The 14,840-nt window shown below is 33.9% G+C and overlaps 1 pseudogene; it reads left to right on the forward strand.

Annotated features, from left to right (window-relative positions):
* The first annotated feature begins 12,529 nt into the window (after positions 1–12,529).
* Positions 12,530–13,135, forward strand: LOC149546709 (phosphatidylinositol transfer protein PDR16-like; annotated as a pseudogene).
* Positions 13,136–14,840: the final 1,705 nt, after the last annotated feature.

Genomic DNA, 14,840 nt, shown 5'->3' on the forward strand with positions numbered 1-14,840 from the left:
TCATCAGGAATATAACAGGCCTTCCCTATCCACAATCATTCTCTTTTTCTACCCAATTCATATTTTTCATTACTTAGGATTTTGATTTCAAAAATAATCATCCTATGTGATTTTCTATTTGTATGTTGCAGGAGGTGTCTATTTTGGCTAGGATCGCTATTAGGTCAAATCCATTGAGTTTTTCAAAAGAGTCATATGAATGCATGATAGAATCTACCCCTTCACTATTGTTATCCACAATGCAATATTTGGTAGGATTAATAGCGGGATGTGGGGTCAAGCATTCTTTGACCTTCTTACTCTAGGGGTGATTACTAGGAAAATTCAAAATAGCAACTACTTTTTCAAGGGGGGTAGATTATGATGGGTATTAGGATCATCTCTAAACTTATGCCCAGATTACCTCTTTATTTTTACTAGTACAATCTGTTGTCTATCCATGGTTCTATGTGTTAGTGAATAGTTTTTCCTTCCTAGCAATTTAAGTTTAATTCACAAGAAAAATTAACTTCCACAACAAATGATTCCTGATAGCTATGAAGACTCTCTATGTTCAAAGGCAGATCTCCCTTTTAAAATGATTTTACAATACAAATCTTATTACAAAAAAATTATAATTGTCATTCTTTTAACCAAAAAGAACTTAAAGAAAGATATAAACATCCCTTTACAACTATAAAAAAAACATTGTAAATTCCAATAATCACTATCAAATACATGCCACACAACATACTACTTCAGAATTTCAAAACTATGATCAAGGTCACTAAACCAAATGAAAAGAGAATAGCAACAACAAAATCAATGAAATAGAATCTGCATAGGCATGAATCTCTAATGAATTCCATTAACTAAAAAGATAACCAAATGACTATCAGATAGATGCAATAGAAAAAACTATATGATCAATATCCATTATCATTAACTTTATTGTCTTCATTAACAAAGGTAGATAACTACTTGCTAACAAAAAGGTATTATACTAGGTCAAGGGAGCCAACCCTTAAGATTGCTACAAATATTATATATATTACCACATATGATTTTTTGAATTTCATCAAAAATTAAATCCCACATGGGAGTTCAAATGTTTTCAAATATAGAGTTTTAAAACACAATTAACTGAAATAAGAGAAAAATGACGTGACTGACTCCTCACTTCTCTTTTAGGCTCCAGCTATATTATTAGTGTTGGTATGAGATTCTTGGCCATTAGGAAAACCACCACCACCTTCTATCTAAACATTGTGTGTTGCAACAAAACTGACCAACTCTTACTACATGACACCTAGCTATTTTAGCCTGAGCTTCCACATCTTTATGATTCAACAAATATGATCCAACCTTTTATCTTGAACCTCCAAGTGATCATTACAAAGGATCATCATTGATTCTTATCTTGTGATAATGGCTAGATCATGAACTGAAACCTCACTCATTTCCTATAGCAATGTGATTTTGAAGAAAAGGTCATCTCCACTTCTTTAGTGGGATTTTAATTTTTTTTCCTCATTTCCCATGATTTTGACATCAATACATTTTATGTCAGCAATCAATGTCTCCTTTAGGAACCCAACCTCTTTAAGCAACTCAGAACACTCCTCCAACCCTTGTTCCATCACAATGTTTCTTGACTCCAAATTGGCACAAGTGATGAACAAGAAATCAACATTAATCTAGGTTGCAAGGACTTCATCTCTAAATTTTTCTACTTAGTATGTACTTCATAAATATGGATGATGTATTCATCCCGCCTTCTCTTCTCTAAGTCCCAAACATTCATCTCTAACTCCAAGGCTATTGCTAGTTTATCTTCTTTAGCATTGATACTAGAAAAATAGGGATAATAATGGGTTTCTTGAGTATGAATGGTGCTCAACAATTTTCCATAGGCTTGGAAAATTTAGTAGTCTCTCTTAATTTTCTCGAGGAAGGTTTTATTCAAGGGAAAATCTACATTGATATACAAGATATAATTAGGCATGGGTTCTACATGTGGGTTTTGTAGCTCATGATTATATTTAGCCATCTTTCACATCAATTTCTTTAATTCTTGCTTATCTCTTTGATCCTTCCATATTCGCTAAGAGATCCTAGTATTCCCCACTTTCCATATTTTTATATTGGTGGCTCTTGAGGTAAGACCAAGGATGGTCTTCTCCACTACATAGTCCTAAGGCTATATTTCCTCTATGCTTTTCCTAGCTGTTGGCTTCATAACCTCTACAACTTACTAACCTATTTCATCATCAATTTTCAAGATATTCTCTATCTTTGGCTTTTTAGTCTTAGCGGTCTTCCCAAGAAACTTACACACCATGTCTCCCATAGGGAGGGTTGTTGGTACTAGGCTTCTCTTCTTGCTTACTGATAGTTAAAACTAGTTAGGCACCTAGTGGTTGTCCTTGGGAGGAGGTGTCTATAATATAGGTGACGAACTAGGTTTCATCACACTCAAAGTAGTGGCATCTTCCATAGTTTGTTGATTCCCCTATTCTATCTCATCAATGAGGGATTCCTCTATTTCTTCCCTCTCTTCTACTATGTTGATTTCTATTATTGCAGATTTGTTTGGAGGTACACTTATATTCTTTCGTTGTTCTTGCTTCCTCCTACTGTGAGATCTTTTCCACTTGACAAAAGAAGGGAGATGAACCAGACCTTGAACATGAGTTTCAATTTCATGAAAATTTCACTTTCATGCATAAAAGGAATCAACAACCTTATAAGAACTGATAATAAGCAAGAGTGAACTCAAATTATCATGAGTCCTCTGAACACTATAGGTCATTTATCTTGTCTACCCTTTTCACATTAGCCATTACTTTATTATAACTAGGATGGGTTGAGTTCTTGTTTACAAGTCATCCTCTTCTATCTTAGTCCAGTCAATCTCTTATAAGGGATGATCTTCTATCTTCTCAATGTAGGTAGGGTCAATGATCTCTTCATCCTTCTCATTAGTCACCCTTGAGACATCTAAAGGGAGATTAAAATCTTCAATCTATGCTAGAGTTTGTTGAGACTAGAGCTTCTTTCTGATTTTGAAGTCATCCTAATAATTCTCCCAAAAATCCTCTAAGATGGGAATGTGTGGGATAGAAGAGGTTGCTTTAGTGTACTTCATAGCAAATTGTTGACTTTCAAAATTGGGTCTAGTAGGATAAGTCAATAGGTTTAGGGATTTGATCTCAATTTTGAGCTTGAGGGCATTTTGAATAGTTTTGCATTTATAATGTCCAAGCTTAATAGGAAACATGTACTCTCAACCTTCCCTCACCTTTCAATGTTTATTCAGCTCTTCCAATTGTCTATATACTTCAATTAATACAAAATGATCTAGACAATGCCAAGACAACCTCATGGGTTTGCCTTCATAGCCTCCAATCCTAAGATAGGTGAATTGGGGAAGCTGGATGAAGTAACTACCATAAATATCAATCAATTGGGTGGCTTCTCTCCCCAACCTCATATTTTCCTTTCCTTGCAATTCAAATACCAATTTGGCTAAAAATATATCTTGAACTATTTTGAATCCATCTTATTTTCTAGTCTTCTACAAGAGAGGGTAATATTGATACATGGGCATACCCAGGTCCCAGTTTGAGTGGGATAGACCTTTCAATTCTTTATTATAAGCTAGGATGTGAAACAAGTAGGAGGTCATGCAAAAGCCATAGGTTTGAAAACCCTAGGATAGCTCTTCTTGCAACCTAGTGATTATTATGTCAACCCAATCAATGCATTTTTCTTGCCCTAAAATAGTTTGAATGAAGAAATACATCCAGTCTTCCCAATAGAAGGCATGTAGATTTCCCTTTACCATGTTAACAAATGTGATGATATCATTAATTTTAGGGATCATATTCTCTCTATTCAATAGTTTTGCAAGAGGGGAACCTCCACTTTCAGACTTGAAAAGCCAACTTTTAGCAATATTATTGTTAAACTCTATGACAATTGTAGAGAATTGGGCATAGGAGGAACTGATGGTCCAATCTTCATATACTTCATGTGGGGGAATTCTTAGAGCACCCACAATAGTTAGTTGGCCTACATATACTAGAATATCTTTGATAAAGGTACAAATGCATTTTTCAACAATATCGTATCTATCTTTGCATGCTAGAACTAAGTCAAAACAGGGGAAAAATTCTAGGAAAGTGGACACTTGCGAGAAACCACTGTGTATGACCTTCTGTGAGATGGTACTAAGTTTTGGTTATGAAACCTAGCCAAAACATGGTTCATATCTACATTTTCAAGGAAGGTGTCATCCATATCAGGAAGGATATTGTTAATAATTGACTCTCTAACCTTGTCAAGTAGTTTTGGGTGAGAACTAGTGGCCATGACGGAAATGAAACCAGAAAAAAGTGATGTAGTAGAATGCACAACTTTGGAAGAAATGAAAAAGTAAAAGATGCTTGCAAAATTATAGTTTTGTGACTCATTAAGTTGAGCACATGGAGGTTGTAGAACAAAGACTTAACCTATCATTGTGTGCACTAGATGAGTTAAAAGAGTTTTACCAAAGCGAACATAGTAGGGGAATAAAAACAAGGAAAGCTTCATTTAAAACATAAGACTTGGCTTAAAGTGTGTAGATGGATGACAAGATAGGAGTTACAATCATTAAAAACATACCCAAGTTTTTAATGTGTTGCAATATACTTCTTCATTATTACTCTTAACTTCACATTAATGTGAATCCCTTCTATAGATTTAGAAAAATTGTGATACTATTGAGTTGTCCCCTAAGATACACGTGGAATTCTAAGGCATCAAACTTTATGACCAAGTGAACATGAACCATTGAACAATAAAATGGTTCAATGTTCAAGTTCAATAGTCATGATATATTGGAGACTATGCTCATGACTAGACTAAAAATGGAAATAGATCCATGAACCTTCAATCTTAAACAACATATTCAATGTTCAAGTTCAATTTTAATGATGAGTATTAGCATCCAATCAAGGCTAACCTTCATAATTTGATTAAGACACCTAATGAACCTATGAAACTTGAACATTTAATAGCATGTTCAATGTTCAATTTCATGGATTTGTTCAATTGAGAGGCTTAAAACTAGGAGTGCCAAAAAAGTTAAGCTTCACAATGAGACTTCAATAAGATATCACTTCTTTATATAATCAACTATTACCATGATTATGTATACAATAAATATGGACCATAAATGAGTAATAGTTGGCTCTGACTAGGGATTCAAACTATAAGGGACTGAAAAGCAATTCAACTATCTCTAGTTTCACTCTAAAAGAAACAAGAAGGAACAAAAATCCTAAACTATGAAACACAAAAAAACTAGAAAGAACCTAAGATAAGACACATAGAAAAATTAGAAAGAAACTATGCTAAGAATCACAAGAAAACCAGAAAGAAACTAAGCTATAACATAGAAAAATTGCAAATTAAACTCACTTAAAGCTAAAAAAGCTTTAGATCCTACCCATAATAGGATAAGGCTAAATTGGTGTCATCTAAGTACCTATGTCTAAAGGAATTTGGTCCAAGAACTTTGCTGATTTTGTATGGCCCTTTCCAAAGTGATTCAAATTTTCCATTTATACCTCTTGGCTCTCTTCTCTTGTGCCATAACAATGCCCTATCATTTTCCATGAAATTCTTGGGCTTGGCTTTTCTATCAAAATTTTTCTTAATCCATGCTTGGTAAATAGTTATATAATCAACTTCTCTTTCCCTCTCTTCTTCAATATTCTTGAGGTAGTGGATTCTCTTCAGTAGTGAATTCTATAAAAACTTCATCTTCAATCACCCTTTATATCTTGAGTGAGGCCAAATCTAGTAGGAGAGACAATTGTGCCTCTTCCCTATACAACAATTCAAAAGGTGTCATCTTGATTTCTCCCTTAGGAATAGTTTGATCAACCCATAGTGCTTTGCACAACCTTTTGTGCCAATCTTTTACATTATTAGTCACCAATTTCCTCATTATTGAAATCAAATTCTTGTTCTAAGATTCTACCTAACCATTACCTTGAGGAAAGCTATTAGAGGAATGTGATAGGTATATTCCATTATCATAGAAGAATAATTGTAGCTCCCTCAAGGAGAATTTTAGGGCATTTTTAGTTACAAGTTTCTCAGGGATGCTATGTTTGACCAAAATATTCTCCATCAAGAATTTACTCACACTTTGGATGTGGTCTTTTTAATGGGTATTACCTCAACTCACTTGGTGAAGTAATCCATGTCCCTTAGAATATGGGTGTGTCCCACACTTGAGGGTGGGTTGAGAGGTCATATGAAGTTCAATCCCCATTCTCTAAATTGTTCTTCAATGATCACTAGCTTCATAGGAAGTGCAACCAATTTGGATTTTCCAACAAATAGTTTACACTTCTCGCACTTACCTTCCCATTTGTATGCATTGAAAAAAATTCCAGGCCACTAGAATCCATTTCTTAGTATTTTAAAGGTAGTCACTATGGATAAGAAATGTCATCCATAAAGTTCATTGTGAAGAAAATTGAATAATTTTTCCTATTGCTCTTTGTCTACACATCTCAAGAATGTGCCATCAAGATCTTTCTTATATAACACATCATTGATGATGGCATATTTGGTAGCTTTCAATCTTAGGTTTCTTTATTCCTTTCTATTGAGATGTTCAGGGAATTCTCCATAGGTGAAAAAATAAGTGATGTTAGAGAATCAGTCATCCTTAAGGCCCACTAGTAACACACATAAGTTTGCTTTAGCAATCTCTTCTTTACCATCTTCTATTAGATTACACAATCCTTGGCCTTTACTAGCTTGCTCAATCTTATTTTAAGATCAAATTATTTAACTTTTGATACCCAAGTAGACCTATTATTGACTCATACTTCCTGTTATGTGAGAATAGTTTTTATAACTTAACTTGGGAAAAACATAGTTGAGTGCGAATGCAAATTGTAATACCTAAAATGTGTTACTACCTTTATGAATAAGAAATATTTCTTTTCTACTAGTGAATATCATAGATCATAGTTATTCAAGGGCACACTCAGGAAGGATATAGGAACTTTAGATCCAGTTGGGTCTTCTTGTAATAGGACTACATACATGTTGTGTTCACTAGCACAAGAATGCATGATGGAATTGTTCTTATAATTTGGGTGGGCCAAGAGTGGTTCTTTGGATATGATAGTTTTAACTTATTTAAATATATTGATGCCATTTTTGCTCCATTTGAAAACCAACTTCTCATTAAGTAGATTTGCAATGGGCCTAGTTATTTTTGTGAAATTAATAATGAATCTCCTAAAGAAGTTAATTTGGCCAAAGAAAGAGTGCACACCATTCTGATTGGATAGGATGCACAACTATTGAATAGCTTCAAATTGCTTAGGGTCTATCTATATTCCATCTCTTGATGCCAAGTGGCCTAAGAGATTTCATTTAGTAATGTAAAACATAGGCCTTTTGGGATTCAAGGAGATATAATTTTTCCTACACCTTTGGAGAACTAACTTTAGGTCATATAGATGCTTCTTCCTTCTCCTTGAGAAAACTATGAAGTAACTACTAAAGATATGAATCAACTAGGTGGATTCTTCATTCAACCTCATGTTCTCCATTCCTTGCAATTCAGTCACCAATTTGGCTAAAAATGTGTCTTGAACTATTTTGAATCAATTTGAGTGCCTGGTCTTCTATAAGAGAGGGTAATATTCATAAATGGGTATACCTGGGTTCTAGTTTGAGAGGGATAAACCATTCAATTATTTATTATAGGCTAGGATGTAGGACAAGTAGGAGGTCATGTAAAAGCATGAGCTTCCTATCTGAGTGGGCTAGACCTTTCCACTCTTAGAGCACCCATAATATTGATTCGAGTCACATATGCCAAAATATTGTTGTTAAAGGCAATAATGCATTTTAAAGCCACATCCTATCTATCCTTGCATACTAGAAATAACTCAAGATAGGGGAAAGGTTCTATGAAAGTGAAATCCTGCAACAAATCACTATCTACAACCTCCTACAAGATGGAACTATGTTTCAGGCTTTTAAACTTATCCAACAACTTGTTCATATCTTCCTTGGAAAGGAAAGTCTCCTCCATATTTAGAAGGATACTAGTAGTAACTGATTCTCTAACCTAGTTAGGTAGTTTTAGGTAGAAAGGCTTGGCCATGACGAAAATAAGACTAGAGAAAAATGATATATAAAATGCATAAGGATGACCAAGCCTTATTTTCATTTCCCAAAACTTTATCCTTATAATATGATGACTTCACATTACTTATACATTTCCCTAAATAAAAATATCTTAATGAATTAAAAATTCAAATTTCTAACAATCTCTACCTTTGGTATTGATGGCAACATGGGAGAAAATTGGCTAATTCCCAAAACAAAACCTCAATATTTGTGGCCTTTACAAAATTAGAAAACTATGGATGATCAATCTTTATACCATCTTTTCCTTATAACTCCTTATTACAATATTACTCCCCATTTGGTTATAATCATACACTTTACTAGTACTCCCCTTTCATATACATTATACATATAACTTTCCTATACAATCCCCCTTTGACATCAATGACAAAGGTGTCAAAGTCTATATACATGTCAAAACTATTATACCTCTATATTTAGGTTGAAATTATGGAAATATAATCTACAAAGTTTACCATTAAATTCTTAAACTAATTGTACCATGTATCCTTGACTACATTGAATACATAAATCAGGGAGCATAGTCCATAGGATGCCAATTCAACTACATTCAAATATGAGTACACAAACTTCTCAAATGATGTCATTTTCTTAAGGCATTCTCTTAACTAATTCTACACATTACTAATATTAAATGTAAAATATTATCTAAATAAATACAATCTCTTGATGATTAATTCTCTCTCTTCATCTCAATTAGAATTATATCATCATAAGTCTTTGCAATTATTGACTTTGGGTCTTCAATCTTGTTTTAAGGCTGCTAGAGTTCATTCACACAGTTTTGTAACTCTTTCTCCTTTTTACTTAGCTCTCATTTATATCTTTTATGAATTTATAGGACAAGGAACATTATCCATATAATGTCTTTCCATCTATCTCACATCTTCTCAACTCTTTTATGTATGAGTCAATTATTATCAAATCATTTCTGATCTTTAGGAACACTGTATCAAATAGTTGAATGCCATGTTGTAAGTATGCTTGTGTCAGTACCACTTAAGATAATTGAGTAAATTATTTTTCAAAACTCTTTCACCAACTCTTTTTCTCTTAGCCATGGATCTACCTCTATTACCTTGGCTATGATTACACTATGTGTCTTTTTGATACATCCTCTAGTGATTACTCTAGATTCCTCACCTTCTTGTAACTTTCAGGTAATTTTCTTATTAATGATATTAATCCTTAGTCATCATCATCATCATATCTATTTCCTATGAAAGCTTTCAATGAAAGTGGTAACCTATAACTAGCTTCACTTTCTTTCTTGCTTGCCCTTTCTTCTTTTCTCTTGTTCTCCCTTTCTTCTTCCTCTTTATTCTTCTTCTCTTTTCCCATCCTCTTTTCTTCATCTTCCTTCTTCTTTTCTCTTATTTTCTTCTTCCAACTTCTTCTTTTATTCTTCCTCTTTTTTCCTTCTTTTTCCCTCCTCCTTTTCTTCTTTATTTTTCTTCTTTTCTTCTTCTTCTTTCTTGTTTTATTCTTTGTTCTTCTATCTATCCTCAACCTCTTTCTTTTTCTCTTCCTCTTTTTTTATCTCATTTGGAGAGCTAGTGTAGCTCAAAAAATTGCCAATAATAGATGGTCCATAATCCCTAAAAGGATCCTCTATAGTGTCCAAGGTAATTTTTGTATTTTCTATTTTCATAGTATCAGTAGAAATCATTAGCTCTATTTCAATGACTTTCTTCTCTTCTTTTGAAACCTTTTGCACAATTTCTGATTCTATATGTCTATTTTCTTCTTCATAATTACTTCCCATAATGTTGCCTAACTATCGGTCACCCATAATTTTTCAATATCAAGTCAGTCTAGTCAGTCTTGAGTCATTATAGGCAGGCAATCTTTGCCAGATTTCCCTTCATTTTCCTTTTTGTGCTAAGTTGAGTGGGATGTTTTCATGGTCTCATTGTTTGGGTAAGTTTTAGTACCTAATCTGGCAAAGATTATGAAGTTCTTCATAGGGCACATTGACAAAGGTGGTATTGGAAGATTTAGATTCTATTCCTTGTAAAGAAATGCATATGTCTCAATTTTAAACAGTAGAGTATGGACATTCATAGACTAGATCACATCCAAGTTTATAGCTTTGGGAAAAGCTCAAATAGTGGTGCTTTGTCCTATGTTGAAGTCTCATCAAGTCACAAAAGAATTAACTCTGATTATGAAGGAGTCTTGGCTTTTCAAGGCTATACCTGTTGCAGAGGGATTTTAGTTATTTGCAACTATAACAAAAATTTCACACTGGATCCAGGCGTGCAATATCAGAATTACTAATGGAACAAGTGGAAGTGATGGAGAAAAGACTACCCGAAAAAGGAAGAAGTCAATTGATAGGAAACTTTTGGAAAAATGGTGTGAGTTTTCTTTTATTCTTCATAAATCATAAAGCCCAAAGATAAGTTGAAACTTTGAAAACTTCTTTTGCATTTTCTTTTGTGGAAGGAGAATTGGCGAGGGCCATGAGAAATGGTCATTGGATTTTATTGGATGAAGTAAATTTAGCTCCTCCTAAGATGCTTCAGAGGCTTAGTAGTGTGTTGCAAGGAGACATAAGTTCTTTTTGTTTGACTGAAAAGGGAGGTGTTAAGTATGTTACTCGTCATCTAGACTTTCAAATATTTGCTTGCATGAATCCAATGACAGATGTTGGCAAGCATAATTTGCCATTTTCTATAAAAAATAGATTTACTAAATTCTTTGTTGATGAATTGCTAAACACAAAAGATTTGAGTCTTTTTGTTAATTAGTATCTTGAGAGTATGTTGCCATCTCTTCCTATTGTTGATATTGTTAAGTTTTATAAAGAAGCTAGAAAAGAATCAAAATCAAGACTGCTTGATGGGGCGAATCAGAAGCCTCAATACAGCTTAAGGTCTCTGGCACGTGCTTTAGAATGTGAAAGGACAACAACGCCATTGTATGGTTTTCAGAGGACTCTTTATGATGGAATTTTCATATTGTTTATAACTATGCTAGATCAATCAAGCACAAATCTAATGGAAAGAATTATTGCTTCAGTGCTTCTTAAGGAATCTAGAGCTATGACTATAAAGGCTTTAAATTCAATGATAGGGCTCCTAGTCCAAAGTTCATAAACCCCAATGCTTAAAGAATGAAAGTGATATCTCTTGTGAGGAGAAACCATTCTAAAGAATGATGCTAGTAGCTCAACAATCACATTATATGTCCAGGTGTTAACAATGAGAAAGGAAAACTCAAGGATACTCTCCTAGTATGCAAGGGTGATGTGATTTGAAGTCATGACTTCATTATTGATTATCCCACAGGCTTCTTCTATTACTGTAGTCGATATTGTGGCATGTTATGGGCCTCCAAAGGAATTTTGTGATGGAAATCTGTGTAGATTGTGTGCCAAATGGATAACTTTAATATATCAGACTAATGCAAACAAATTTGAATGTTGCAACCTCTCATGAGGGATAACTCTTCTATATGTTGCTCATAATGACAGTTTCATGGAGATATGGTGACATTGGAAAAATTAGTATGAAGGCACAATTCCCTCGCAATAACCATTTTGGTTTATATGCAAAGATCTTATATAATATCACTTTGAGTACAATCTAAATATTTAGATGATCAAGAAATAGCAGAGAAAACCCGCAGTCACATGGATATATGACAATATTGAGTGCATATCAACTGGGAATAAATCCAAATTGTTCAACAAAATGTCTCGGGTACAATATACATTACTAAGAAGTTTGGATTGTGTGCGTATTTGAGCTATGGTAATGGGTATATCACACTCCAACTTAAGTTAAACATAGAACTGCATTTGATGTGAAGAACTTGAGCCCGATAAATAAATAGATATGGCTTGAAATTGATCATCGAGTTTATGAAATAAGACTGTTGATGCCAAAGAATAACATGTGGACCATTTAGACATATGTCAAACATGTAATGTAAGTTCAGTTATCTGATGTTTACAAGCATTGAAAATTTGAAGCCATAGTCATCGACCCATGGTGTTGGTGCATCTTCGCACCAAGTTCAAAGACTTCATTCTAAGCATGAAAGCTCAAAAGGTGATAAATGATGATTTCATAAAATGCCACCATTTTGGATCCACTTCCACATATGATGAACATACCATATGGTCATTGGCACTTAAAGAAAAGTGAAGGAGGAAGTTAATTTCTTCAGTCTTCCTCTCGCAAAAGACTTTTGGGTCAAATCTTAATAGGCTGGTGCAAATTCTACACACCAGTGGAGTAACAAGTCCGAAGTTATATTGCTTGATCATTCACCAATGATGCTGGTAGCATAGACTTCTTTCAATACGATGAAAGTTAGGGAAAATTTTGTTGACAAAAATGGAAGAACTATTGTTGTGATGACCCTTGCAAAATAGAACACTACATCTCAAGATAATCAATTGCATCACCTCATGTATCTCATTGAAAATGCCATCATCAATTTACCTCCTGATTAGGATTAGATGGTTTGGATCATAGACTTCACTGGTTGGTCCTTGTCAAATTTTGTGCCAATTAGAACATCTCGAGAAACTACAAATATTCTACAAAAGCATTATCCTGAAAGGCTGGCGTTGGCAGTTCTATACAATCCTCTAAGAGTTTTTGAAGCATTTTGGAAGATTGTCAAATATTTCCTTGATCCAAAGACATTTGAGAAAGTTAAGTTCATTTACCCAAAGAACGATGAAAGTGCTAGAATTGTGCAGGAAAAGTTTGATCTGGATAAGCTTCAGAAGGCATTTGGAGGAAATAGCAACTCTCAATATGACCATGAAGAATTCTCAAATCTTGTGAGACAAGATGACATAAAAACTGCCCAGCATTAGATGTTAGATAGCAAGCCCAATGACTTGAATGGTAATCAAACTTCACAAGTAGATATCAAAGCTGATGCGAATGTCCAAGGATGATGATCCAATTTTGATCGACATTATAATGTTCAAAGGTGCAGAAGTAGGAATGTTGGCAGTGGCAATGCTTCTTTGTTGACTCCATTATGCAATTGTCATTCAATATACCAGCATCAAGTTGACTGATGGAGTCTTTTCATTTCATATTCTTGGAGGCAAATCAAAGGATGAGATAGAGTCTTCTGGGCTTCTCCTTATGTGTAAAAAATGTTATTCAACGTCTTTCCAAGTCTCTGAATTCGAAGCACTTCATATTCTCATGAAGGCTTATGCTGGTGTTTTCTATATAAGTTGTTGTAAAAGATGTAACAAGGGGTCAAAAAATTGTTGGTATGAAGGGAGATTGCAGAGACAATCACGCTTGGTGTCAATTCTTTATTGTCCAGGTGCTTCCTTTTTTTTTTACATATAGTCAGAGAGCTAGAATGGAGGAGAGAGCACATTTAATTTCTATAATTTCATTCATGTATTGAGATTAATGTTCAGTTTTTGTAATAGGTTTGGCTAGAATCTACAAGAAAATATGATCAGAGTATTATATTTGTGTGTTTAAAACAAGGAAAGGTTTTGTTATGAATCAGAGTATTTGGGAAACACTTTTCCAATTACTTTCAATTGGAGTATTGTTATGATTAGTTTTGAGCACTTTCTTGTATTCTTAGTCAAATGGTGATTGGGAGATAGATCAGAGTACTGTCAACTGATCCTATTGCAAAGGTTTGAATGTTCATTTTCATTTTTCATCTCATGTCATTGCATTTGCATAACAAATAGCATTCTTGAATCACCAATGTTGGGAAGTCATAGGATGTGTGAGTTCCTGAAATTGGATAGGATTAGAATCTAAATCTACTTGAGTTAGTCCTAGATAGGATTAGCTTGGTTTTTCCTCAACTGTTATCTAGTTAAGAACATAATTCGCAGTAGGAATTAGAGATAAAACATAATTCATTGAATACCATTTACATAGGGAGCTGTACCTCAATTCAGAGGGAAACTAGATATTCTTAGAAATAGTTTCACAACTGTTGCGTAAAGTTGTTCTTCATTACAAATTGGGAAAATTAAGAGGAGAGTCAGAAGAAGAACAATCTATTTACCAACACATAATTAGGATGGTTCTTATTCTATTTTGGATATAGGGTGCAAGACTTCTCTATATGCTATGCAAATGTTCAATACTAGTTACTTTGCAAAGTTTCCTTATGTGAATCTCTTTGATCTTTTTGTCCTCCTCTACTACCCTCTTCTTTCTATTTACAAGTCTTCCATACAAGTCTTTTGAGATAAAACCTTGTATTTAAGAATATTTCTTATTATCAGGTATCAAATGTCTCATTACTTTTGACATTATGGTCATATCATTTGTCAATTAGTGACTAAACACTTAATCATTTGGTCAGTTAAATTACTACTAAGCTTCATAATAAACCAAGAAGGAAAGTAGTATAAGCCAAGCTTCATAAAGTCAAATGAGCTTCATAGTACAAACTAAGAAGAAAGTAGTGTTAACCAAGCTACAATGTCTACTAAGCTAACCATGTTAACCAAGCAGAAGGAAGGTAGTGTTGACCGAGTTGTAGTGTCAACTAAGACCTTCAATGTCAACTAAGTTCTACAGTTTTCACTGAGTCGTTAGTGATAATTAATTTCATGTCTACTCCTAAGTCAACAATATTGATAGACCACCAATGTCAACTGAGTG

This window comes from Cupressus sempervirens, chromosome 7 (assembly GCF_028749045.1).
Source record: "Cupressus sempervirens isolate cs-2001-9-10 chromosome 7, ASM2874904v1, whole genome shotgun sequence".
Lineage (NCBI taxonomy): Eukaryota > Viridiplantae > Streptophyta > Pinopsida > Cupressales > Cupressaceae > Cupressus > Cupressus sempervirens.